The sequence below is a fragment of the Amia ocellicauda genome, unplaced genomic scaffold, assembly GCF_036373705.1.
Source record: "Amia ocellicauda isolate fAmiCal2 unplaced genomic scaffold, fAmiCal2.hap1 HAP1_SCAFFOLD_102, whole genome shotgun sequence".
Taxonomy (NCBI): Eukaryota; Metazoa; Chordata; class Actinopteri; order Amiiformes; family Amiidae; genus Amia; species Amia ocellicauda.
Genome location: NW_027102667.1, coordinates 83543 through 107790, shown reverse-complemented (window position 1 = coordinate 107790; position 24248 = coordinate 83543). Strand labels below are relative to the sequence as shown.

Here is a 24248-nt window from a genome sequence, read left to right as displayed (position 1 = left end):
TTTCTATTCCATGTCTTCTGTGTATGTTTATAGTGCTATATATTCATTTGTAAATCACAAATTAAATCCGCTTATGTATAAAAACAAATGTTTTTTAGGAGCTCATATTCCTCTCTCTCTCTCTCTCTCTCTCTCTCTCAATTCATTTCATTTGTATTGTCAAAGCAATTGGACATACATACACATACATACATATACACTCACCTAAAGGATTATTAGGAACACCTGTACAATTTCTCATTAATGCAATTATCTAATCAACCAATCACATGGCAGTTGCTTCAATGCATTTAGGGGTGTGGTCCTGGTCAAGACAATCTCCTGAACTCCAAACTGAATGTCTGAATGGGAATGAAAGGTGATTTAAGCAATTTTGAGCATGGCATGGTTGTTGGTGCCAGACGGGCCGGTCTGAGTATTTCACAATCTGCTCAGTTACTGGGATTTTCACGCACAACCATTTCTAGGGTTTACAAAGAATGGTGTGAAAAGGGAAAAACATCCAGTATGCGGCAGTCCTGTGGGCGAAAATGCCTTGTTGATGCTAGAGGTCAGAGGAGAATGGGCCGACTGATTCAAGCTGATAGAAGAGCAACTTTGACTGAAATAACCACTCGTTACAAACGAGGTATGCAGCAAAGCATTTGTGAAGCCACAACAAGTACAACCTTGAGGCGGATGGGCTACAACAGCAGAAGACCCCACCGGGTACCACTCATCTCCACTACAAATAGGAAAAAGAGGTGAGACATTCAGATGGTAGAGTCAGAATTTGGCGTAAACAGAATGAGAACATGGATCCATCATGTCTTGTTACCACTGTGCAGGCTGGTGGTGGTGGTGTAATGGTGTGGGGGATGTCTTCTTGGCACACTTTAGGCCCCTTAGTGCCAATTGGGCATCGTTTAAATGCTACGGCCTACCTGAGCATTGTTTCTGACCATGTCCATTCCTTTTTGACCACCATGTACCCATCCTCTGATGGCTACTTCCAGCAGGATAATGCACCATGTCACAAAGGTCGAATCATTTCAAATTGGTTTCTTGAACATGACAATGAGTTCACTGTACTAAACTGGCCCCCACAGTCACCAGATCTCAACCCAATAGAGCATCTTTGGGATGTGGTGGAACAGGAGCTTCGTGCCCTGGATGTGCATCCCACAAATCTCCATCAACTGCAAGATGCTATCCTATCAATATGGGCCAACATTTCTAAAGAATGCTTTCAGCACCTTGTTGAAGCAATGCCACGTAGAATTAAAGCAGTTCTGAAGGCGAAAGGGGGTCAAACACAGTATTAGTATGGTGTTCCTAATAATCCTTTAGGTGAGTTCATCGTAGCTCCTAATACTCTCTTTCTGTCTGGAGGAGATATAATTGAAGTATTGTACACGTACCCGGCTACTTTCAACACCCATTGCAGCACTGATATTTTTCCCTCCATTTTTCTTTATCCATTTTTTTTTTGCTGGAAGTTCCGTCAATACCCGTCAGCCTTTAAGAGACATCATGCAGCCAGGCCTCTTGGCTTGCGGCCACACCGTCCTGAACGCGCCCAATCTCATCAGATCTCGGAAGCTAAACGGGGCAAGGGCTCGTCAGTACTTGGATGGGTGACCTCCTGGAGATATCAGGTGCAGCAAGCTTTTTCGTCTCCTGGGTAACTTCATCGTAGCTCTTAGTACTCTCTTTCAGTCTGGAGGAGATATTATTGGAGAATTCTACACGTACCCGGCTACTTTCAACACCCTTTGCTGCACTGATATTTTTCCCTCCATTTTTCTTTTTTCTTTTTTATTTTGCTGGAAGTTCCGTCAATACCCTCCAGCCTTTAAGAGACATCATGCAGCCAGGCCTCTTGGCTTGAGGCCACACCGTCCTGAACGTGCCCGATCTCGTCAGATCTCGGAAGCAAAACGGGGCAGGTCCTGGTCAGTACTTTGATGGGAGACCTCCTAGAAATACCAGGTGCTGCAAGCTTTTTACGTCTCCTGGGTAACTTCATCGTAGCTCTTAATACTCTCTTTCAGTCTGCAGGAGATATAATTGAAGAATTGTACATGTACCCAGCTACTTTCAACACCCTTTGCTGCACTGATATTTTTCCATCCATTTTTCTTTTTTTTTTTTTGCTGGAAGTTCCGTCAATACCCACCAACCTTTAAGAGACATCATGCAGCCAGGCCTCTCGGCTTGCGGACACAAAGTCCTGAACGCGCCCGATCTCGTCAGATCTCGGAAACTAAACGGGGCAGGGCCTGGTCAGTACTTCGATGGGAGATCTCCTGGAAATACCAGGTGCTGCCAGCATTTTACGTCTCCTGGGGAACTTCATCGTAGCTCTTAATACTCTCTTTCTGTCTGGAGAAGACATAATTGAAGAATTGTACACGTACCCGGCTACTTTCAACACCCTTTCCTGCATTGATATTTTTCCCTCCATTTTTCTATTTTTTTTTTTTTTTTTTTTGCTGGAAATTCCGTCAATACCCGCCAGCCTTTAAGAGACATCATGCAGCCAGACATCTCGGCTTGCGGCCACACCGTCCTGAACGCGCCCGATCTCGTCAGATCTCGGAAGCTAAACGGGGCAGGACCTGGTCAGTACTTGAATGTGAGACCTCCTGGAAATACCTGGTGCTGCAAGCTTTTACGTCTCCTGGGTAAATTTATCGTAGCTCTTAATACTCTCTATCTGTCTGTAGGAGATATAATTGAAGTATTGTACACGTACCCGTCTACTTTCAACACCCCTTGCTGCACTGATATTTTTCCCTCCATTTTTTTTTTCTTTTTCTTTTTTTTTTTTTTTTTTTGCTGGAAGTTCCGTCAATACCCGCCAGCCATTAAGAGACATCATGCAGCCAGGCCTCTTGGCTTGCGAACACACAGTCCTGAACGCGCCCGATCTCGGAAGATCTCGGAAACTAAACGGGGCAGGACCTGGTCAGTACTTGGATGGGAGATCTTCTGGAAATACCAGGTGCTGCCAGCTTTTTACGTCTCCTGGGGAACTTCATCGTAGCTCTTAATACTCTCTTTCTGTCTGGAGAATATATAATTGAAGAATTGTACACGTACCCGGCTACTTTCAACACCCTTTGCTGCACTGGTATTTTTCCCTCTATTTTTCTTTTTTTTTTTTGCTGGCAGTTCCGTCGATACCCGCCAGCCTTTAAGAGACATCATGCAGCCAGGCATCTCGGCTTGCGGCCACACCATCCTGAACGCGCCCGATCTCGTCAGATCTCGGAAGCTAAACGGGGCAGGACCTGGTCAGTACTTGATTGTGAGACCTCCTGGAAATACCTAGTGCTGCAAGCTTTTACGTCTCCTGGGTAACTTTATCGTAGCTCTTTATACTCTCTATCTGCCTGGAGGAGATATAATTAAAGTATTGTACACATACCCGGCTACTTTCAACACCCTTTGCTGCACTGATATTTTTACCACCATTTCTCTTTTTTTTTATTTGCTGGATGTTCCGTCAAAACCCGCCAACCATTAATAGACATCATGCAGCCAGGCCTCTTGGCTTGCAGCCACACCGTCCTGAACGCCCTCGATCTCATCAGATCTTGGAATTTAAACGGGGCAGGGCCTGGTCAGTACTTGGATGGGTGACCTCCTGGAAATGCCAGGTGCTGCAAGCTTTTTACGTCTCCTGGGTAACTTCATCGTAGCTCTTAATACTCTCTTTCTGTCTGGAGGAGATATAATTGAAGAATTGTACACGTACCCGGCTACTTTCAACACCCTTTGCTGCACTGGTATTTTTCCCTCTATTTTTCTTTTTTTTTTTTGCTGGCAGTTCCGTCGATACCCGCCAGCCTTTAAGAGACATCATGCAGCCAGGCATCTCGGCTTGCGGCCACACCATCCTGAACGCGCCCGATCTCGTCAGATCTCGGAAACTGAATGGGGCAGGGCCTGGTCAGTACTTGGATGGGAGACCTCCTGGAAATACCAGGTGCTGCAAGCTTTTTACGTCTGCTGGGTAAGTTTATCGTAGCTCTTAATACTCTCTTTCTGTCTGGAGGAGACATAATTGAAGTATTGTACACGTACCCAGCTACTGTCAACACCCTTTGCTGCACTGATATTTTTCCATCCATTTTTCTATTTTATTTATTTATTTTTTTTTTGCTGGAAGTTCCGTCAATACCCGCCAACCTTTAAGAGACATCATGCAGCCAGGCCTCTCGGCTTGCGGCCACACCGTCCTGAACGTGCCCGATCTCGTCAGATCTCGGAAGCCAAACGGGGCAGGGCCTGGTCAGTACTTGGATGGGTGTCCTCCTGGAAATACCAGGTGCTGCAAGCTTTTTACGTCACCTGGGTAACTTCATTGTAGCTCTTAATACTCTCTTTCTGTCTGGAGGAGATATAATTCAAGTATTGTACACGTACCCGGCTACTTTCAACACCCTTTGCTGCACTGGTATTTCTCCCTCCATTTCTCTTTTTCTTTATTATTTTTTCTGGAAGTTCCGTCAATATCCGCCAGCCTTTAAGAGACATCATGCAACCAGGCCTCTCGGCTTGCGGACACACAGTCCTGAACGAGCCCGATCTTGGAAGATCTCGGAAACTAAACGGGGCAGGACCTGGTCAGTACTTGGATGGGAGATCTTCTGGAAATACCAGGTGCTGCCAGCTTTTTACGTCTCCTGGGAAACTTCATCGTAGCTCTTAATACTCTCTTTCTGTCTGCAGGAGATATAATTGAAGAATTGTACACGTACCCGGCTACTTTCAACACCCTTTGCTTCACTGGTATTTCTCCCTCCATTTCTCTTTTTTTTTTTTGCTGGCTGTTCCGTCAATACCCGCCAGCCTTTAAGAGACATCATGCAGCCAGGCATCTTGGCTTGCGGCCACACTGTCCTGAACGTGCCCGATCTCGTCAGATCTCGGAAGCCAAACGGGGCAGGGCCTGGTCAGTACTTGGATGGGTGTCCTCCTGGAAATACCAGGTGCTGCAAGCTTTTTACGTCTCCTGGGTAACTTCATCGTAGCTCTTAATACTCTCTTTCAGTCTGGAGGAGATATAATTGAAGAATTGTACACGTACCCGGCTACTTTCAACACCCTTTCCTGCACTGATATTTTTCCCTCCATTTTTCTATTTTTTTTTTTTTTTTTTTGCTGGAAATTCCGTTAATACCCGCCAGCCTTTAAGAGACATCATGCAGCCAGGCATCTCGGCTTGCGGCCACACCATCCTGAACGCGCCCGATCTCGTCAGATCTCGGAAGCTGAACGGGGCAGGGCCTGGTCAGTACTTGGATGGGAGACCTCCTGGAAATACCTGGTGCTGCAAGCTTTTTACATCACTTGGGTAACTTCATCGTAGCTCTTAATACTCTCTTTCTGTCTGGAGGAGATATAATTGAAGAATTGTACACGTACCCGGCTACTTTCAACAACCTTTCCTGCACTGATATTTTTCCCTCCATTTTTCTATTTTTTTTTTTTTTTTTTTTGCTGGAAATTCCGTCAATACCCGCCAGCCTTTAAGAGACAACATGCAGCCAGGAATCTCGGCTTGCGGCCACACCGTCCTGAACGCGCCCGATCTCGTCAGATCTCGGAAGCTAAACGGGGCAGGACCTGGTCAGTACTTGAATGTGAGACCTCCTGGAAATACCTGGTGCTGCAAGCTTTTACGTCTCCTGGGTAACTTTATCGTAGCTCTTAATACTCTCTTTCTGTCTGGAGGAGATATAATTGAAGTATTGTACACGTACCCAGCTACTGTCAACACCCTTTGCTGCACTGATATTTTTCCATCCATCTTTTTATTTTTATTCTTATTTTATTTTTCTGCTGGCAGTTTCGTCAATACCCGCCAGCCTTTAAGAGACATCATGCAGCCAGGCCGCTTGGCTTGCGGCCACACCGTCCTGAACGCCCCCGATCTTGTCAGATCTTGGAAGCAAAACGTGGCAGGGCCTGGTCAGTATTTGGATGGGTGACCTCCTGGAAAAACCAGGTACTGAAAGCTTTTTACGTCTCCTGGGTAACTTCATCGTAGCTCTTAATACTCTCTATCTGTCTGGGAGAGATATAATTGAAGTATTGTACACGTACCTGGCTACTTTCAACAGCCTTTGCTGCACTGATATTTTTCCCTACATTTTTCTTTTTTCTTCTTTATTTTGCTGGAAGTTCCGTCAATACCCTCCAGCCTTTAAGAGACATCATGCAGCCAGGCCTCTTGGCATGCGGACACATTGTCCTGAACGCGCCCGAACTCATCAGATCTCGGAAGCTAAACGGGGCAGGGCCTGGTCAGTACTTGAATGTGAGAACTCCTAGAAATACCAGGTGCTGCAAGCTTTTTACGTCTCCTGGGTAACTTCATCGTAGCTCTTAATACTCTCTTTCTGTCTGGAGGAGATATAATTGAAGAATTGTACACGTACCCGGCTACTTTCAACACCCTTTCCTGCACTGATATTTTTCCATCCATTTTTTTATTTTTATTTTTATTTTATTTTTCTGCTGGAAGTTCCGTCAATACCCGCCAACCTTTAAGAGACATCATGCAGCCAGGCGTCTTGGCTTGTGGCCACACCGTCCTGAATGCACACGATCTCGTCAGATCTTGGAAGCTAAACGGGGCAGGGCCTGATCAGTACTTGGATGGGAGACCTCCTGGAAATACCAGGTGCTGCAAGCTTCTTACGTCTCCTGGGTAAATTCATCATAGCTCTTAATACTCTCTTTATGTCTGGAGGAGATATAATTGAAGAATTGTACACGTACCCGGCTACTTTCAACTCTCTTTGCTGCACTGATATTTTTCCCTCCATTTTTCTTTTTTCTTCTTTATTTTGCTGGAAGTTCCGTCAATACCCGTCAACCTTTAAGAGACATCATGCAGCCAGGCGTCTCGGCTTGTGGCCACACCGTCCTGAATGCGCCCGATCTCGTCAGATCTCGGAAGCTAAACGGGGCAGGGCCTGGTCAGTACTTGGATGGGAGACCTCCTGGAAATACCTGGTGCTGCAATCTTTTTACATCACTTGGGTAACTTCATCGTAGCTCTTAATACTCTCTTTCTGTCTGGAGGAGATATAATTGAAGAATTGTACACGTACCCGGCTACTTTCAACATCCTTTGCTGCACTGATATTTTTCCCTCCATTTTTCTTTTTTCTTTTTTATTTTGCTGGAAGTTCCGTCAATACCCTCCAGCCTTTAAGAGACATCATGCAGCCAGGCCTCTTGCTTGCGACCACACCGTCCTGAGCGCGACCGATCTCATCAGATCCCGGAAGCTAAACGGGGCAGGGCCTGTTCAGTACTTGGATGGGTGACCTCCTGGAAATACCAGGTGCTGCAAGCTTTTTACGTCTCCTGGGTAACTTCATTGTAGCTCTTAATACTCTCTTTCAGTCTGGAGGAGATATAATTAAAGAATTGTACATGTACCCGGCTACTTTCAACACCCTTTCCTGCACTGATATTTTTCCCTCCATTTTTCTATTTTTTTTTTATTTTTTTTTGCTGGAAGTTAAGTCAATACCCGCCAGCCTTTAAGAGACATCATGCAGCCAGGCCTCTTGGCTTGCCGCCACACCGTCCTGAACGCGCCCGATCTCATCAGATCTCGGAAGCTAAATGGGGCAGGGCCTAGACAGTACTTGGATGGGTGACCTCCTGGAAATACCAGGTGCTGCAAGCTTTTTACGTCCCCTGGGTAACTTCATCGTAGCTCTTAATACTCTCTTTCTGTCTGGAGGAGATATAATTAAAGAATTGTACACGTACCCGGCTACTTTCAACACCCTTTGCTGCACTGATATTTTTCCCTCCATTTTTTTTTTTTTTTTTTCTGGAAGTTCCGTCAATATCTGCCAGCCTTTAAGAGACATCATGCAGCCAGGCCTCTTGGCTTGCGGCCACACCGTCCTAAACGCCCCCAATCTCGTCAGATCTCGGAAGCTAAACGGGGCAGGGCCTGGTCAGTACTTGGATTGTTGACCTCCTGGAAATACCAGGTGCTGCAAGCTTTTTACGTCTCCTGGGTAACTTCATCGTAGCTCTTAATACTCTCTTTCAGTCTGGAGGAGATATTATTGAAGAATTGTACACGTACCCAGCTACTTTTAACACCCTTTGCTGCACTGATATATTTCCCTCCATTTTTCTTTTTTCTTTTATATTTTGCTGGAAGTTCCGTCAATACCCTCCAGCCTTTAAGAGACTTCATGCAGCCAGGCCTCTTGGTTTGCGGCCACACCGTCTTGAACGCGCCCGATCTCAACAGATTTTGGAAGCTAAACGGGGCAAGGCCTGGTCAGTACTTGGATGGGTGACCTCCTGGAAATACCAGGTGCTGCAAGCTTTTTACGTCTCCTGGGTAACTTCATTGTAGCTCTTAATACTCTCTTTCAGTCTGGAGGAGATATAATTGAAGAATTGTACATGTACCCGGCTACTTTCAACACCCTTTCCTGCACTGATATTTTTCCCTCCATTTTTCTATTTTTTTTTTTTTTTTTTTTTTGCTGGAAGTTAAGTCAATACCCGCCAGCCTTTAAGAGACATCATGCAGCCAGGCCTCTCGGCTTGCGGCCACACCGTCCTGAACGCGCCCGATCTCAACAGATCTTGGAAACTAAACGGGGCAAGGCCTGGTCAGTACTTGGATGGGTGACCTCCTGGAAATACCAGGTGCTGCAAGCTTTTTACGTCTCCTGGGTAACTTCATTGTAGCTCTTAATACTCTCTTTCTGTCTGGAGGAGATATAATTAAAGAATTGTACACGTACCCGGCTACTTTCAACACCCTTTGCTGCACTGATATTTTTCCCTCCATTTTTTTTTTTTTTTTTTTTTTTCTGGAAGTTCCGTCAATATCTGCCAGCCTTTAAGAGACATCATGCAGCCAGGCCTCTCGGCTTGTGGCCACACCGTCCTGAATGCGCCCGATCTCGTCAGATCTCGGAAGCTAAACGGGGCAGGGCCTGGTCAGTACTTGGATGGGAGACCTCCTAGAAATACCAGGTGCTGCAAGCTTTTTACGTCTCCTGGGTAACTTCATTGTAGCTCTTAATACTCTTTCAGTCTGGAGGAGATATAATTGAAGAATTGTACATGTACCCGGCTACTTTCAACACCCTTTCCTGCACTGATATTTTTCCCTCCATTTTTCTATTTTTTTTTTTTTATTTTTTTGCTGGAAGTTAAGTCAATACCCGCCAGCCTTTAAGAGACATCATGCAGCCAGGCCTCTTGGCTTGCGGCCACACCGTCCTGAACGCGCCCGATCTCATCAGATCCCGGAAGCTAAACGGGGCAGGGCCTGTTCAGTACTTGGATGGGTGACCTCCTGGAAATACCAGGTGCTGCAAGCTTTTTACGTCTCCTGGGTAACTTCATTGTAGCTCTTAATACTCTCATTCAGTCTGGAGGAGATATAATTGAAGAATTGTACACGTACCCGGCTACTTTCAACATCCTTTGCTGCACTGATATTTTTCCCTCCATTTTTCTTTTTTCTTTTTTATTTTGCTGGAAGTTCCGTCAATACCCTCCAGCCTTTAAGAGACATCATGCAGCCAGGCCTCTTGCTTGCGACCACACCGTCCTGAGCGCGACCGATCTCATCAGATCCCGGAAGCTAAACGGGGCAGGGCCTGTTCAGTACTTGGATGGGTGACCTCCTGGAAATACCAGGTGCTGCAAGCTTTTTACGTCTCCTGGGTAACTTCATTGTAGCTCTTAATACTCTCTTTCTGTCTGGAGGAGATATAATTAAAGAATTGTACACGTACCCGTCTACTTTCAACACCCTTTGCTGCACTGATATTTTTCCCTCCATTTTTTTTTTTTTTTTTTTTTTTTCTGGAAGTTCTGTCAATACCCTCCAGCCTTTAAGAGACATCATGCAGCCAGGCCTCTTGCTTGCGACCACACCGTCCTGAGCGCGACCGATCTCATCAGATCCCGGAAGCTAAACGGGGCAGGGCCTGTTCAGTACTTGGATGGGTGACCTCCTGGAAATACCAGGTGCTGCAAGCTTTTTACGTCTCCTGGGTAACTTCATTGTAGCTCTTAATACTCTCTTTCTGTCTGGAGGAGATATAATTAAAGAATTGTACACGTACCCGGCTACTTTCAACACCCTTTGCTGCACTGATATTTTTCCCTCCATTTTTTTTTTTTTTTTTTTTTTCTGGAAGTTCCGTCAATACCCACCAACCTTTAAGAGACATCATGCAGCCAGGCCTCTTGGCTTGCGGCCACACCGTCCTAAACGCCCCCAATCTCGTCAGATCTCGGAAGCTAAACGGGGCAGGGCCTGGTCAGTACTTGGATTGTTGACATCCTGGAAATACCAGGTGCTGCAAGCTTTTTACGTCTCCTGGGTAACTTTATCGTAGCTCTTAATACTCTCTTTCAGTCTGGAGGAGATATAATTGAAGAATTGTACACGTACCCGGCTACTTTCAACACCCTTTGCTGCACTGATATTTTTGCCTACGTTTTTCTTTTTTTTTTTTTTTTCCTAGAAGTTCCGTCAATACCCGCCAGCCTTTAAGAGACATCATGCAGCCAGGCCTCTTGGCTTGCGGCCACACCGTCCTAAACGCCCCCAATCTCGTCAGATCTTGGAAGCTAAACGGGGCAGGGCCTGGTCAGTACATGAATGGGAGACCTCCTGGAAGTACCAGGTGCTGCAATCTTTTTACGTCACCTGGGGAACTTCGTCGTAGCTTTTAATACTCTCTTTCTGTCTGGAGGAGATTTAATTGAAGAATTGTACACGTACCCGGCTACTTTCAACACCCTTTCCTGCACTGATATTTTTCCCTCCATTTTTCTATTTTTTTTTTATTTTATTTTGCTGGAAGTTAAGTCAATACCCGCCAGCCTTTAAGAGACATCATGCAGCCAGGCCTCTTGGCTTGCCGCCACACCGTCCTGAACGCGCCCGATCTCATCAGATCTCGGAAGCTAAATGGGGCAGGGCCTAGACAGTACTTGGATGGGTGACCTCCTGGAAATACCAGGTGCTGCAAGCTTTTTACGTCCCCTGGGTAACTTCATCGTAGCTCTTAATACTCTCTTTCTGTCTGGAGGAGATATAATTAAAGAATTGTACACGTACCCGGCTACTTTCAACACCCTTTGCTGCACTGATATTTTTCCCTCCATTTTTTTTTTTTTTTTTTCTGGAAGTTCCGTCAATATCTGCCAGCCTTTAAGAGACATCATGCAGCCAGGCCTCTTGGCTTGCGGCCACACCGTCCTAAACGCCCCCAATCTCGTCAGATCTCGGAAGCTAAACGGGGCAGGGCCTGGTCAGTACTTGGATTGTTGACCTCCTGGAAATACCAGGTGCTGCAAGCTTTTTACGTCTCCTGGGTAACTTCATCGTAGCTCTTAATACTCTCTTTCAGTCTGGAGGAGATATTATTGAAGAATTGTACACGTACCCAGCTACTTTTAACACCCTTTGCTGCACTGATATATTTCCCTCCATTTTTCTTTTTTCTTTTATATTTTGCTGGAAGTTCCGTCAATACCCTCCAGCCTTTAAGAGACTTCATGCAGCCAGGCCTCTTGGTTTGCGGCCACACCGTCTTGAACGCGCCCGATCTCAACAGATTTTGGAAGCTAAACGGGGCAAGGCCTGGTCAGTACTTGGATGGGTGACCTCCTGGAAATACCAGGTGCTGCAAGCTTTTTACGTCTCCTGGGTAACTTCATTGTAGCTCTTAATACTCTCTTTCAGTCTGGAGGAGATATAATTGAAGAATTGTACATGTACCCGGCTACTTTCAACACCCTTTGCTGCACTGATATTTTTCCCTCCATTTTTTTTTTTTTTTTTTTTTATTGGAAGTTCCGTCAATATCTGCCAGCCTTTAAGAGACATCATGCAGCCAGGCCTCTCGGCTTGTGGCCACACCGTCCTGAACGCGCCCGATCTCAACAGATCTTGGAAACTAAACGGGGCAAGGCCTGGTCAGTACTTGGATGGGTGACCTCCTGGAAATACCAGGTGCTGCAAGCTTTTTACGTCTCCTGGGTAACTTCATTGTAGCTCTTAATACTCTCATTCAGTCTGGAGGAGATATAATTGAAGAATTGTACACGTACCCGGCTACTTTCAACATCCTTTGCTGCACTGATATTTTTCCCTCCATTTTTCTTTTTTCTTTTTTATTTTTCTGGAAGTTCCGTCAATACCCTCCAGCCTTTAAGAGACATCATGCAGCCAGGCCTCTTGCTTGCGACCACACCGTCCTGAGCGCAACCGATCTCATCAGATCCCGGAAGGTTAACGGGGCAGGGCCTGTTCATTACTTGGATGGGTGACCTCCTGGAAATACCAGGTGCTGCAAGCTTTTTACGTCTCCTGGGTAACTTCATTGTAGCTCTTAATACTCTCTTTCTGTCTGGAGGAGATATAATTAAAGAATTGTACACGTACCCGGCTACTTTCAACACCCTTTGCTGCACTGATATTTTTCCCTCCATTTTTTTTTTTTTTTTTTTTTTTCTGGAAGTTCCGTCAATATCTGCCAGCCTTTAAGAGACATCATGCAGCCAGGCCTCTCGGCTTGTGGCCACACCGTCCTGAATGCGCCCGATCTCGTCAGATCTCGGAAGCTAAACGGGGCAGGGCCTGGTCAGTACTTGGATGGGAGACCTCCTAGAAATACCAGGTGCTGCAAGCTTTTTACGTCTCCTGGGTAACTTCATTGTAGCTCTTAATACTCTTTCAGTCTGGAGGAGATATAATTGAAGAATTGTACATGTACCCGGCTACTTTCAACACCCTTTCCTGCACTGATATTTTTCCCTCCATTTTTCTATTTTTTTTTTTTTATTTTTTTGCTGGAAGTTAAGTCAATACCCGCCAGCCTTTAAGAGACATCATGCAGCCAGGCCTCTTGGCTTGCGGCCACACCGTCCTGAACGCGCCCGATCTCATCAGATCCCGGAAGCTAAACGGGGCAGGGCCTGTTCAGTACTTGGATGGGTGACCTCCTGGAAATACCAGGTGCTGCAAGCTTTTTACGTCTCCTGGGTAACTTCATTGTAGCTCTTAATACTCTCATTCAGTCTGGAGGAGATATAATTGAAGAATTGTACACGTACCCGGCTACTTTCAACATCCTTTGCTGCACTGATATTTTTCCCTCCATTTTTCTTTTTTCTTTTTTATTTTGCTGGAAGTTCCGTCAATACCCTCCAGCCTTTAAGAGACATCATGCAGCCAGGCCTCTTGCTTGCGACCACACCGTCCTGAGCGCGACCGATCTCATCAGATCCCGGAAGCTAAACGGGGCAGGGCCTGTTCAGTACTTGGATGGGTGACCTCCTGGAAATACCAGGTGCTGCAAGCTTTTTACGTCTCCTGGGTAACTTTATCGTAGCTCTTAATACTCTCTTTCTGTCTGGAGGAGATATAATTGAAGTATTGTACACGTACCCGGCAACTTTCAACACCCTTTGCTGCACTGATATTCTTGCCTCCGTTGTTCTTTTTTTTTTTTTTTTTTTTTTTTTTTGCTAAAAGTTCCGTCAATACCCGCCAGCCTTTAAGAGACATCATGCAGCCAGGCCTCTTGGCTTGCGGCCACACCGTCCTAAACGCCCCCAATCTCGTCAGATCTCGGAAGCTAAACGGGGCAGGGCCTGGTCAGTACTTGGATTGTTGACATCCTGGAAATACCAGGTGCTGCAAGCTTTTTACGTCTCCTGGGTAACTTTATCGTAGCTCTTAATACTCTCTTTCAGTCTGGAGGAGATATAATTGAAGAATTGTACACGTACCCGGCTACTTTCAACACCCTTTGCTGCACTGATATTTTTGCCTACGTTTTTCTTTTTTTTTTTTTTTTCCTAGAAGTTCCGTCAATACCCGCCAGCCTTTAAGAGACATCATGCAGCCAGGCCTCTTGGCTTGCGGCCACACCGTCCTAAACGCCCCCAATCTCGTCAGATCTTGGAAGCTAAACGGGGCAGGGCCTGGTCAGTACATGAATGGGAGACCTCCTGGAAGTACCAGGTGCTGCAATCTTTTTACGTCACCTGGGGAACTTCGTCGTAGCTTTTAATACTCTCTTTCTGTCTGGAGGAGATTTAATTGAAGAATTGTACACGTACCCGGCTACTTTCAACACCCTTTACTGCACAGATATTTTTCCCTCCATTTTTCTTTTTTCTTTTTTATTTTGCTGGAAGTTCCGTCAATACCCTCCAGCCTTTAAGAGACATCATACAGCCAGGCCTCTTGGCTTGCAACCACACCGTCCTGAACGCGCCCCATCTCGTCAGATCTCGGAAGCTAAACGGGGCAGGGCCTGGTCATTACTTGAATGTGGGACCTCCTGGAAATACCTGGTTCTGCAAGCTTTTTACGTCTCCTGGGTAACTTTATCGTAGCTCTTAATACTCTCTTTCTGTCTGGAGGAGATATAATTGAAGTATTGTACACGTACCTGGCTACTTTCAACATCCTTTGCTGCACTGATATTTTTCCCTCCGTTTTTCTTTTTTTTTTTTTTTGCTGGAAGTTCCGTCAATACCCGCCAGCCTTTAAGAGACATCATGCAGCCAGGCCTCTTGGCTTGCGGCCACAACGTCCTGAACGTGCCCGATCTCGTAAGATCTCGGAAGCTAAACGGGGCAGGACCTGGTCAGTACTTGGATGGGAGACCTCCTGGAAATACCTGGTGCTGCAAGCTTTTACGTCTCCTGGGTAACTTTATCGTAGCTCTTAATTCTCTCTTTCTGTCTGGAGGAGATATAATTGAAGAATTGTACACGTACCCAGCTACTGTCAACACCCTTTGCTGCACTGATATTTTTCCATCCATTTTTTTTTTTTTTTTGCTGGAAGTTCCGTCAATACCCGCCAACCTTTAAGAGACATCATGCAGCCAGCTCCCTAGGCTTGCGGCCACACTTACCTGAACGTGCCCGATCTTGTCAGATCTCGGAAGCTAAATGGGGCAGGGCCTGGTCAGTACTTGGATGGGAGACCTCCTGGAAATACCTGGTGCTGCAAGCTTTTTAGTCTCCTGAGTAACTTCATTGTAGCTCTTAATACTCTCTTTCTGTCTGGAGGTGTTATAATTGAGGATTTGTACACGTACCCGGCTACTTTCAACACCATTTGCTGCACTGGTATTTTTCCCTCCATTTTTCTTTTTTTTGCTGGAAGTTCCGTCAATACCCGCCAGCCTTTAAGAGACATCATGCAGCCAGGCTTTTTGGCTTGCGGCCACAACGTCCTGAACGCGCCCGATCTTGTCAGATCTAGGAAGAAACACGTGGCAGGACCTGGTCAGTATTTGGATTGGTGACCTCCTGGAAAAACTAGGTACTGCAAGCTTTTTACGTCTCCTGGGTAACTTCATCGTAGCTCTTAATACTCTCTTTCTGTCAGGAGAAGATACAATTGAAGAAATGTACACGTACCCGGCTACTTTCAACACCCTTTGCTGAACTGATATTTTTCCCTCCATTTTTCTTTTTTTATTTGCTGGAAGTTCCGTCAACACCCGTCAGCCTTTAAGAGACATCATGCAGCCAGGCCTCTCGGCTTGCGGCTACACCGTCCTGGACGCACCCCGTCTCGTCAGATCTCGGAAGCTAAACGGGGCATGGCCTGGTCAGTACTTGGATGGGAGATCTCCTAGAAATACCAGGTGCTGCAAGCTTTTTACGTCTCCTGGGTAACTTCATCGTAGCTCTTAATACTCTCTTTCTGTCTGGAGGAGATATAATTGAAGAATTGTACACGTTCCCGGCTACTTTCAACACCCTTTCCTGCACTGTTATTTTTCCCTCCATTTTTTTATTTTTTTATTTTTTATTTTTTGCTGGAAATTCCGTCAATACCCGCCAGCCTTTAAGAGACATCATGCAGCCAGGCATCTCGGCTTGCGGCCACACCGTCCTGAACGTGCCCGATCTCGTCAGACCTTGGAAACTAAACGGGCCAGGGCCTGGTTAGTACTTGGATGGGTGACCTCCAGGAAATACCAGGTGATGCAAGCTTTTTACGTCTCCTGGGTAACTTCATCGTAGCTCTTAATACTCTTTATCTGTCTGGAGGAGATATAATTGAAGTATTGTACACATTGTCTTAGGGACAGTCTGGCTAGCAGTGACTAAGTGGTTGACAGACGACAAGCAACGGAATGTACGTGCTCTGTGATGTCATAGCAGTCAGCTGAGAGAGGCTCGTGATGTCATCGCTGAGCTGTCTGTCTGTCTGTCTGTCTCTCTCTCTCTCTTTCTCTCTCTCTCTCTCTCTTCCTCTCAATTCAATTCATTTGTATTGTCAAAGCAATTGGACATACATACATACATATATATATATATATATATACATACATACATACATCCATATATGCTAGAAAGTCATTACTATGTTATCTTAAAGGCTAACTAAGCAGAACATATATCATTATAGAACAGAGATCATAGGTCAACACATGGTTTTAGGGAACAGGCTCGTAGGTCAAACCGTTTGACATTGTCTCCAAGGTTCTCATCGTAAATAACAAACAGAAATCAAACTATCTTCTGGGCTGACCTTCTAGTTTGACCGTATCTTTCTTAAGTATACAAGAGAGAAAAACAGGTGTAAGAAAATAATTTCTAATTTTCCTTCTACACATATATACATACATACATACATATGTAGCGTTATGTTGGGTGTATTTGGATAAGAGCATTTGGGCTCTGAGCTGAAGCACGGATCTAAAGAAGACCTCTCCCCCCCAAAGTTATCAGATTTCCTTAGCTCATCAGCTTGGAACTGGTTTGCAACAAAGTGACAGTTTTGGGGAGGATGGCACCGAGAAGAGGCCAAATAGTTTGGAATTCTGCTATGAGATGTCTGGAGAAAGGGGCCTGTAGGTGATAAAAACTCTTTGAAGTGGATGAGAGCCAAAATCCCGACATAGAGCTACGAACCCGGGCCAACCGGCATTTCCAAAAGATGGCATGGATTGACATCAGTCATAAATCAAGCCCCCCTCCAATAGGACACTGGGGGCTGAAACCGAAATCCAATCTCAAGAACTCAGGGACCAATCACCTACTGATCTGACAGACTTTAAGGAACAGCGGACAGTCTTTCTCTCTCTCTTTCTCTCACCTGAACCAGAAACTCGCTGCCACAGCTCAACCTGTAGCTCTGTTGCCAGAACCGGAATCAGAAACCAACCAAGTCTTTGCCGGCAACAGAAGAGTTAAACTGGGAGAAGGAGATTGAGCCGTACGAAGAATTCTTTTAAAGGACTTTATTAAATAAATAACTTTACAGACCCACCTGATCAGTGGAGTTTTACAGCTGGACAATTGACTAAGTCGACTGAATACGAAAGTGTCAGTCATTTAAATAGCTATTTGAGTCTTAAGAAACTTGACCCTTGGAACAAACAGGGCCCTGCTTTCCTCAAAGACTTCGTCTTCAAGTAACTACGGTGGAACCCTGCTTACAAAGAAGATTTTGTGCACAACCTTGGAGCATTCAAACCAGTGGAAAATCTGTTTGGAAAAGACTCTACATTCCCGAAACCCCAACTTCCAGGTGCATCGACTGAGTGGAAGTTCTTGGACAAAGCCGAACCAGACTGCCTTTGTTCCAAACCACACAGACCTCGTGCCGTGTGCTGTTATCTGAGCCCGAAGCCAGAGAGGCCTCTCTGCGACGAAGTTCACATAAGTTTAACAGTTTGGAGTTTGTGATTCATGACATTTGAGAAATCAATTAGAAATGTTAATCTGTGATTCATAACTCTAGAATGTGTAATATCATTTAGTTTTCTTAAATATAAATGTGTGTTGCATTAAACTGTTTTGTTGATAATTTTAGAAATAAAATCTGTCAACGCCGAGAAATATCTTCTCATTCCTGTTTAACTGTTTAGTCTGAAATTGACACAAGTTAATAGACATTAGATTATTGGTGGCCCTGCCTATCCTTAATCATTGAATAATAATCAGTTAAGGGAAATTGTGGTAACAAATAGGATCTTTCTCGGCACCTAAACGTAAATGAGACTGATATATATATAACGAGAAGTTACCTGACATAAATACTAACCTGCGTAGTTATTTAATGTCTGACTAATAATACTAACGAGAGACTCACCTTCGTCTTACTAACCGGTATTGTAGTCAATGTGTTTATAACCTTTTTTGTTTAACGATTTGTTAAACGGAATGTACGTGCTCTGTGCTGTCATAGCAGTAAGCTGAGAGAGGCTCGTCATGTCATCGCTGAGCTGGCTGGCTGGCTGGCTGGCTCTGTGTGTGTGTGTGTGTGTGTGTGTGTGTGTGTATGTGTGTCTCTGTCTGTCTGTCTGTCTCTCTCTCTCTCTCTCTCCCTCTCAATTCAATTCATTTGTATTGTCAAAGCAATTGGACATGCATACATACATACATACATATATATGGAAAATAAACAATATGTATACATCTCTTTCGGCATTAGTGGTGCCCTCACAGATGTGCAAGTTACATGACAGACAGACAGACACACACACACACACTTTCACACACAGACAGACAGACAGACACAGACACACACAGACACACACACACATACTTTGACAGACAGACAGACAGACAGACAGACAGACAGACACACGCATATTATGGGTCTTTGTTGGGTAGTGAAATGGGTAGCATCAGTCGCAGTGTGGGTAATGTCAGGGAGCCAATCATAGTCCCCGTTATTTGCATATCGTGGCGCAAAGCATTCTGGGAAAAGCAACTAAACACGTTTAGTCATGTATTTGTCCATAGTTTACACATGAGATGAAAGAGACAGTATGACGTGTTGAGCACCTAGGATTCCTCATGTGTATGTGAGGGGCAGAGGAACCGGATCCCAAGTGTGCGTCCCAGGTGCTATAGGTTTCAAAGCATGCAGGGGAATAGGCACCCCACCCTGACACCTATAGAAGACTGGATAGGGAGATATAAATAGCAATGGGGAGACTCTTGTACTTGGTGTGGCTCTATCCATATAGTGGGGCCAGCAGCCACTTAGCAGGTGCAGCAATAGAAGCTCAGCCTGGGGAGACTGGATTTAGCATTTCCTCTCCATTTTGATAACTATCCATAATCATTTCTGCAAAATACTTCTATGATACCTATGTATGTTTTTTACTTGTACTATATTATACTATCAAGTATCAGTGTACACATACAATGTGACCTGTTACATTAATACAGAGGCCAGATCTCTAATAGCCACTGTCCCCTGATATTACACTTTTTTACAATCACTTTGGCACTCATTTCAGAACCTTGATGTCATTTTTCAAAACTCTAGACACTAAACTCACACCCGATGATCAAAATGCACATTTTTCAAAATTCTAACACTTTTTTACAATTGCTTGGATACAATACACATCAACCTCAGATCATTTGTTCATTGAACTAAAATGACACAACTTACATCAAAGTATTACCATTTCAAAATGCAATTCACACATTACATCTGAGATCACTGTCTATTCATTTCATTACAAAGATCTAACTATCAATTGATACAGCTGCTCAAAATGATAAGTGACTGTTGCATTACTCTTAATGCATAATTTTATGGAAACTGACAAACAATATTCCATGTTTCGATCATGAAAGTTTCAGGATAATGAGATCCATTGACACCAATAACCGAGGAGCATGAACCAGTTGGACTACATTATCTATGGATGTAATATTTCATCATCATTCATCATCATGTAGCACTTTTCCACACCATGTTTTCAGTGTGGAAGGAAAGTTAGAAATTCTTTCTCTAATACCTGTTTTTCTCTCTTGTATACTTAAGAAAGATAAGGTCAAGCTAGAAGGTCAGGCCAGAAGGTAGTTTGATTTCTGTTTGTTATTTACGATGAGAATCTTGGAGACAATGTCAAACAGTATGATTGAAGTGCCTGCTCCCTAATCCATGTGTTGATCTATGAACTCTGTCCTATAATGATATAAATTCTGCTTAGCTAACTTTTAAGATAACATAGTAATGACTTTCTGATTATAACCAGCTCTTTGATTTTTGTGTATAAAAGCTCTGACTGTTAAAATGAAGGCAGAGCGACTTTGGGATCTACTTGAGTCACTGTTCCTCTCCACGCTGCGTGTATTAAAGGCATTGCAACTAACGCTCCAACCTGGTTGAAGATGATTGTTCTTCCACATCAGATTTGACATTACTGTATGTATGCAGGCCCTTGTAATTGCTTTTCCAATACTGCCAACTGGTTATTGATGATTGATTTCACATTGTGGTACGAGTATCGAGTGAAATGAGTGCTATCCACCCCAGCAACACAGTGATAACATGGAGCCGGCAAGTCATCCAGGTCACAATAGAGGTCAAGCAGTGGGAGGAGGAAGACGTGGTGGTCAAAGGAATGGAAGGGGACATGCACCCCTTCTGAGAGGTGGTCGTGGGCCTCGTCATAGAGGAGGGCTTAGGCCTCACCAGAGAGGCAGCCATGGGCCTCATTTGAGAGGTGTTGGGGGAACGTGGTAGAGGACAAGGCCACGGACCAGACAGCGGCAGCAACAGCAAATAGTGTCCAGTGAAATCCGAGAAATAGTTGTAGAGCATGTTGTAAATCATGGCATGACCATGACTGAGGCAGCTACAATGATTCAATCAAACCTCAGAATCAACTCAGGATCAACTGTGGCCTCAATCATCAGAAATTTCCGTACTGAGAAGCGGCAAGTCTTCAGCATGCACTAAACATTAGGCTACTCTCAATTGTCAAATGACTGTATACTGCATACCAATGTGTAGCACAGAGTATAGTGTGCCTTTTGAAAGAAATGCAGACAGAGTGAAGCAGCTGATGACTGAGTATGTTCAGGTATGTTCAGTTTCAAGATGCCTCTTGTGAAAAATGGTTGTGAGAACCTGAACCTGAACACAGGGCTGATGGAAATTTAGAAGTACAGTAATCAATCCTTTGTTTTGCTTTTTACACTAAGCCAGGTGAGGAACACTGCTGTTGACATTTTACTGTAGTTTTGTTCTTTTTTGTAGCTAATTATTGTTGCATGGATTCAAAGAAACCTATGGTGTGATTTGATTGTATTGCATCAATACATTTCAGATTTTGTTCAATGATTCCACTGTGTCTGTAGTATTCTCTCTACTAGTCCTTTTACAGTGATGTATTTATGTGTAGTACCATAATGAAACATGTATCACATATTTTGTACTACAATATTTAATGATTGTACGAACAACTACACAGTGAAACTATCGGTATCTTCTGTGTTACTATGTTACTATGGTATTTCATGATAAATGAGTTATTTGAACCAACAAGTCTGCAAGTGCAAGGTTTCTTTAAAGATATGAAAGGCTGTCCAATGTTCAAAACATTGTATTGTGCAGTGTTACAAGTGATGACCGTTTTGAGTTTTGTGTCTAGTTTTGAAAAATGACATCAAGGTTCTGAAATTAGTGACAAAGTGATTGTAAAAAACTGTATATTCATCCTATTTAATGTGCTCTTTTAAAATGTACTTTTCTTTTTTATGTTGCCATTTCTGTTCTACCAATGTTTCAGTTGTTAGCCAAAGATTGACAGAGTACATCTCATACACACAGGCCAGACAGCAAGGATTTCTTTTTGAAATTCAATTACAAATGCTTCATGAACTCATCAATACGATTAGAGCTCCTGAAAGCAATATAACTAACTCACTCTACAGCATCTCATTAGCAGTGAAAAGAAACCAAGAAAGTTGGGACAGTCGACTGTTTACCACTATGTAACATCACCTTTTCTTTTAATAACACTTATTAAGCACTTGGGCACTGAAGACACCACTTGGTTAAGTTTAGCAAGTGGGATTTCCCCCCATTCATCCATTATGCATTTCCTCAGCTGCGCAACTGCACAGGGCCTTCGTTGTCTTAATTTGCACTTCATAGTGCGCCACACATTCTCAATTCGGAGACAGGTCAGGACTGCAGGCAGGCCATGCTAGCACCCGCACTCTCTGCCTACGCAACCATGCGCTTGTAATCTGGGCAGAATGTGGTTTGGCGTTATCCTGCTGAAAAATGCAGGGACGTCCCTGGAAAAGATGATGTCTGGATGGCAGCATATGTTGCTCCAAAATGTGTACATCTCTTTCTGCAAAAATGGTGCCCTCACAGATGTGCGAGTTACATGACAGACAGACACTCATACACACTGTCACACCCACACACACACACACACTTTCACAGACAGACACACGCACACACACACACACTTTCACAGACACACACACACACACACACACTTTCACACAGAGACAGACACACACACACTTACATACATACATACATACATACATACAGTGAGGGAAAAAAGTATTTGATCCCCTGCTGATTTTGTGCGTTTGCCCACTCACAAAGAAATGATCAGTCTATAATTTTAATGGTAGGTGTATTTTAACAGTGAGAGACAGAATAACAGCCAAAAAATCCAGAAAAACGCATTTCAAAAAAGTTATAAATTGATTTGCATGATAATGAGGGAAATAAGTATTTGATCCCCTATCAATCAGCAAGATTTCTGGCTCCCAGGTGTCTTTCATACAGGTAACGAGCTGAGATTAGGTGCACTCTCTTAAAGGGAGTGCTCCTAATCTCAGCTCGTTACCTGTATAAAAGACACCTGTCCACAGAAGCAATCAATCAATCAGATTCCAAACTCTCCACCATGGCCAAGACCAAAGAGCTGTCCAAGGATGTCAGGGACAAGATTGTAGACCTACACAAGGCTGGAATGGGCTACAAGACCATCACTAAGCAGCTTGGTGAGAAGGTGACAACAGTTGGTGCGATTATTCGCAAATGGAAGAAACACAAAATAACTGTCAGTCTCCCTCAGTCTGGGGCTCCATGCAAGATCTCACCTCGTGGAGTTTCAATGATCATGAGAACGGTGAGGATTCAGCCCAGAACTACATGGGAGGATCTTGTTAATGATCTCAAGGTAGCTGGGACCATAGTCACCAAGAAAACAATTGGTAACACACTACGCCATGAAGGACTGAAATCCTGCAGCGCCCGCAAGGTCCCCCTGCTCAAGAAAGCACATGTACAGGCCCGTCTGAAGTTTGCCAATGAACATCTGAATGATTCAGAGGAGAACTGGGTGAAAGTGGTCTCAGATGAGACCAAAATCAAGCTCCTTGCCATCAACTCAACTCGCCGTGTTTGGAGGAGGAGGAATGACCCCAAGAACACCATTCCCACCATCAAACAAGGAGGTGGAAACATTATGCTTTGGGGCTGTTTTTCTGCTAAGGGGACAGGACAACTACACCGCATCAAAGGGACGATGGACGGGGCCATGTACCGTCAAATCATGGGTGAGAACCTCCTTCCCTAAGCCAGGGCATTGAAAATGGGTCAAATACTTATTTCCCTCATTAACATGCAAATCAATTTATAACTTTTTTGAAATGCATTTTTCTGGATTTTGTGGCTGTTATTCTGTCTCTCACTGTTAAAATACACCTACCATTAAAATTATAGACTGATCATTTCTTTGTCAGTGGGCAAACGTACAAAATCAGCAGGGGATCAATTACTTTTTTCCCCCACTGTACATACATATATATGGAAAAGAAACATTACAAGTATAAATCGCAATAAGATGTAATAAAGTACAGATAAACAAAATGTAATAAAATGTGATCTTTTTGAAAATGCAGGGACGTCACTGGAAAAGATGATGTCTGGATGGCAGCATATGTTGCTCCAAAATGTGTACATCTCTTCTGCAAAAATGGTGCCCACACAGATGTGCGAGTTACATGACAGACAGACAGACAGACACTCACACCCACACACACACACTTTCACAGACAGACATACACACACACACACACACTCACTTTCACACAGAGACAGGCACACACACACACACACATACATACATACATACATATGGAAAAGAAACAATACATTTATAAATCACAATAAGATGTAATAAAGTACAGAAAAACTAAATGTAAGAAAATGTGATCTTTAATACACACAAATATGTATGGCTGGTCGGATGCGTCTTGGACTCGGGTTCCTCTTCATTACGTATAACGCTTTTGCCTTTTGCTAAAGCTTTCCGTGGAGGGGATCGTGGGTGAGTTTGTACCATTTTTGGGAGGATCGGCCTTGTTGGGGCGGAGCTGTGATCCAGGTGAACAGCAGATCGGGCTTAGGT

The 24248-nt window shown here is 44.2% G+C and overlaps 9 non-coding genes and 33 pseudogenes across 9 annotated transcripts; all 42 read left to right on the top strand.

Moving 5' to 3' along the window:
• The first annotated feature begins 1530 nt into the window (after positions 1 to 1530).
• LOC136720247 (uncharacterized) lies at positions 1531 to 1649 on the top strand (annotated as a pseudogene).
• Positions 1650 to 1864: 215 nt separating this feature from the next.
• On the top strand, positions 1865 to 1983 carry LOC136720190 (uncharacterized; annotated as a pseudogene).
• A 211-nt stretch (positions 1984 to 2194) lies between these two features.
• Positions 2195 to 2313, top strand: LOC136720248 (uncharacterized; annotated as a pseudogene).
• Positions 2314 to 2533: 220 nt separating this feature from the next.
• Positions 2534 to 2652, top strand: LOC136720297 (uncharacterized; annotated as a pseudogene).
• Positions 2653 to 3208: 556 nt separating this feature from the next.
• On the top strand, positions 3209 to 3327 carry LOC136720177 (uncharacterized; annotated as a pseudogene).
• A 210-nt stretch (positions 3328 to 3537) lies between these two features.
• Positions 3538 to 3656, top strand: LOC136720129 (uncharacterized; annotated as a pseudogene).
• A 210-nt stretch (positions 3657 to 3866) lies between these two features.
• LOC136720143 (uncharacterized) lies at positions 3867 to 3985 on the top strand (annotated as a pseudogene).
• A 223-nt stretch (positions 3986 to 4208) lies between these two features.
• LOC136720266 (5S ribosomal RNA) lies at positions 4209 to 4327 on the top strand. Its single transcript, XR_010805431.1, has one exon. It is a non-coding gene; the product is annotated as a 5S ribosomal RNA (ribosomal RNA).
• A 545-nt stretch (positions 4328 to 4872) lies between these two features.
• On the top strand, positions 4873 to 4991 carry LOC136720282 (uncharacterized; annotated as a pseudogene).
• Positions 4992 to 5210: 219 nt separating this feature from the next.
• On the top strand, positions 5211 to 5329 carry LOC136720242 (5S ribosomal RNA). The gene has a single exon (XR_010805419.1). It is a non-coding gene; the product is annotated as a 5S ribosomal RNA (ribosomal RNA).
• Positions 5330 to 5549: 220 nt separating this feature from the next.
• LOC136720296 (uncharacterized) lies at positions 5550 to 5668 on the top strand (annotated as a pseudogene).
• Positions 5669 to 5891: 223 nt separating this feature from the next.
• On the top strand, positions 5892 to 6010 carry LOC136720226 (uncharacterized; annotated as a pseudogene).
• A 216-nt stretch (positions 6011 to 6226) lies between these two features.
• On the top strand, positions 6227 to 6345 carry LOC136720228 (uncharacterized; annotated as a pseudogene).
• Positions 6346 to 6569: 224 nt separating this feature from the next.
• Positions 6570 to 6688, top strand: LOC136720279 (5S ribosomal RNA). Its single transcript, XR_010805442.1, has one exon. It is a non-coding gene; the product is annotated as a 5S ribosomal RNA (ribosomal RNA).
• A 216-nt stretch (positions 6689 to 6904) lies between these two features.
• On the top strand, positions 6905 to 7023 carry LOC136720218 (5S ribosomal RNA). The gene has a single exon (XR_010805417.1). It is a non-coding gene; the product is annotated as a 5S ribosomal RNA (ribosomal RNA).
• A 215-nt stretch (positions 7024 to 7238) lies between these two features.
• Positions 7239 to 7357, top strand: LOC136720174 (uncharacterized; annotated as a pseudogene).
• A 220-nt stretch (positions 7358 to 7577) lies between these two features.
• On the top strand, positions 7578 to 7696 carry LOC136720294 (uncharacterized; annotated as a pseudogene).
• A 209-nt stretch (positions 7697 to 7905) lies between these two features.
• On the top strand, positions 7906 to 8024 carry LOC136720198 (uncharacterized; annotated as a pseudogene).
• Positions 8025 to 8240: 216 nt separating this feature from the next.
• Positions 8241 to 8359, top strand: LOC136720185 (uncharacterized; annotated as a pseudogene).
• Positions 8360 to 8581: 222 nt separating this feature from the next.
• LOC136720162 (uncharacterized) lies at positions 8582 to 8700 on the top strand (annotated as a pseudogene).
• A 214-nt stretch (positions 8701 to 8914) lies between these two features.
• On the top strand, positions 8915 to 9033 carry LOC136720193 (5S ribosomal RNA). The gene has a single exon (XR_010805415.1). It is a non-coding gene; the product is annotated as a 5S ribosomal RNA (ribosomal RNA).
• A 219-nt stretch (positions 9034 to 9252) lies between these two features.
• Positions 9253 to 9371, top strand: LOC136720263 (5S ribosomal RNA). Its single transcript, XR_010805428.1, has one exon. It is a non-coding gene; the product is annotated as a 5S ribosomal RNA (ribosomal RNA).
• A 215-nt stretch (positions 9372 to 9586) lies between these two features.
• On the top strand, positions 9587 to 9705 carry LOC136720173 (uncharacterized; annotated as a pseudogene).
• A 214-nt stretch (positions 9706 to 9919) lies between these two features.
• LOC136720172 (uncharacterized) lies at positions 9920 to 10038 on the top strand (annotated as a pseudogene).
• A 213-nt stretch (positions 10039 to 10251) lies between these two features.
• On the top strand, positions 10252 to 10370 carry LOC136720170 (uncharacterized; annotated as a pseudogene).
• A 214-nt stretch (positions 10371 to 10584) lies between these two features.
• On the top strand, positions 10585 to 10703 carry LOC136720188 (uncharacterized; annotated as a pseudogene).
• A 220-nt stretch (positions 10704 to 10923) lies between these two features.
• On the top strand, positions 10924 to 11042 carry LOC136720293 (uncharacterized; annotated as a pseudogene).
• Positions 11043 to 11251: 209 nt separating this feature from the next.
• Positions 11252 to 11370, top strand: LOC136720197 (uncharacterized; annotated as a pseudogene).
• A 216-nt stretch (positions 11371 to 11586) lies between these two features.
• LOC136720184 (uncharacterized) lies at positions 11587 to 11705 on the top strand (annotated as a pseudogene).
• Positions 11706 to 11918: 213 nt separating this feature from the next.
• Positions 11919 to 12037, top strand: LOC136720175 (uncharacterized; annotated as a pseudogene).
• Positions 12038 to 12252: 215 nt separating this feature from the next.
• On the top strand, positions 12253 to 12371 carry LOC136720246 (uncharacterized; annotated as a pseudogene).
• A 214-nt stretch (positions 12372 to 12585) lies between these two features.
• On the top strand, positions 12586 to 12704 carry LOC136720181 (5S ribosomal RNA). The gene has a single exon (XR_010805414.1). It is a non-coding gene; the product is annotated as a 5S ribosomal RNA (ribosomal RNA).
• Positions 12705 to 12923: 219 nt separating this feature from the next.
• LOC136720262 (5S ribosomal RNA) lies at positions 12924 to 13042 on the top strand. The gene has a single exon (XR_010805427.1). It is a non-coding gene; the product is annotated as a 5S ribosomal RNA (ribosomal RNA).
• A 215-nt stretch (positions 13043 to 13257) lies between these two features.
• Positions 13258 to 13376, top strand: LOC136720171 (uncharacterized; annotated as a pseudogene).
• A 225-nt stretch (positions 13377 to 13601) lies between these two features.
• Positions 13602 to 13720, top strand: LOC136720168 (uncharacterized; annotated as a pseudogene).
• A 214-nt stretch (positions 13721 to 13934) lies between these two features.
• Positions 13935 to 14053, top strand: LOC136720187 (uncharacterized; annotated as a pseudogene).
• Positions 14054 to 14269: 216 nt separating this feature from the next.
• LOC136720251 (uncharacterized) lies at positions 14270 to 14388 on the top strand (annotated as a pseudogene).
• A 213-nt stretch (positions 14389 to 14601) lies between these two features.
• LOC136720146 (uncharacterized) lies at positions 14602 to 14720 on the top strand (annotated as a pseudogene).
• A 207-nt stretch (positions 14721 to 14927) lies between these two features.
• LOC136720165 (uncharacterized) lies at positions 14928 to 15046 on the top strand (annotated as a pseudogene).
• A 533-nt stretch (positions 15047 to 15579) lies between these two features.
• LOC136720216 (uncharacterized) lies at positions 15580 to 15698 on the top strand (annotated as a pseudogene).
• Positions 15699 to 15919: 221 nt separating this feature from the next.
• LOC136720151 (uncharacterized) lies at positions 15920 to 16038 on the top strand (annotated as a pseudogene).
• Positions 16039 to 24095: 8057 nt separating this feature from the next.
• Positions 24096 to 24212, top strand: LOC136720261 (U5 spliceosomal RNA). The gene has a single exon (XR_010805426.1). It is a non-coding gene; the product is annotated as a U5 spliceosomal RNA (small nuclear RNA).
• Positions 24213 to 24248: the final 36 nt, after the last annotated feature.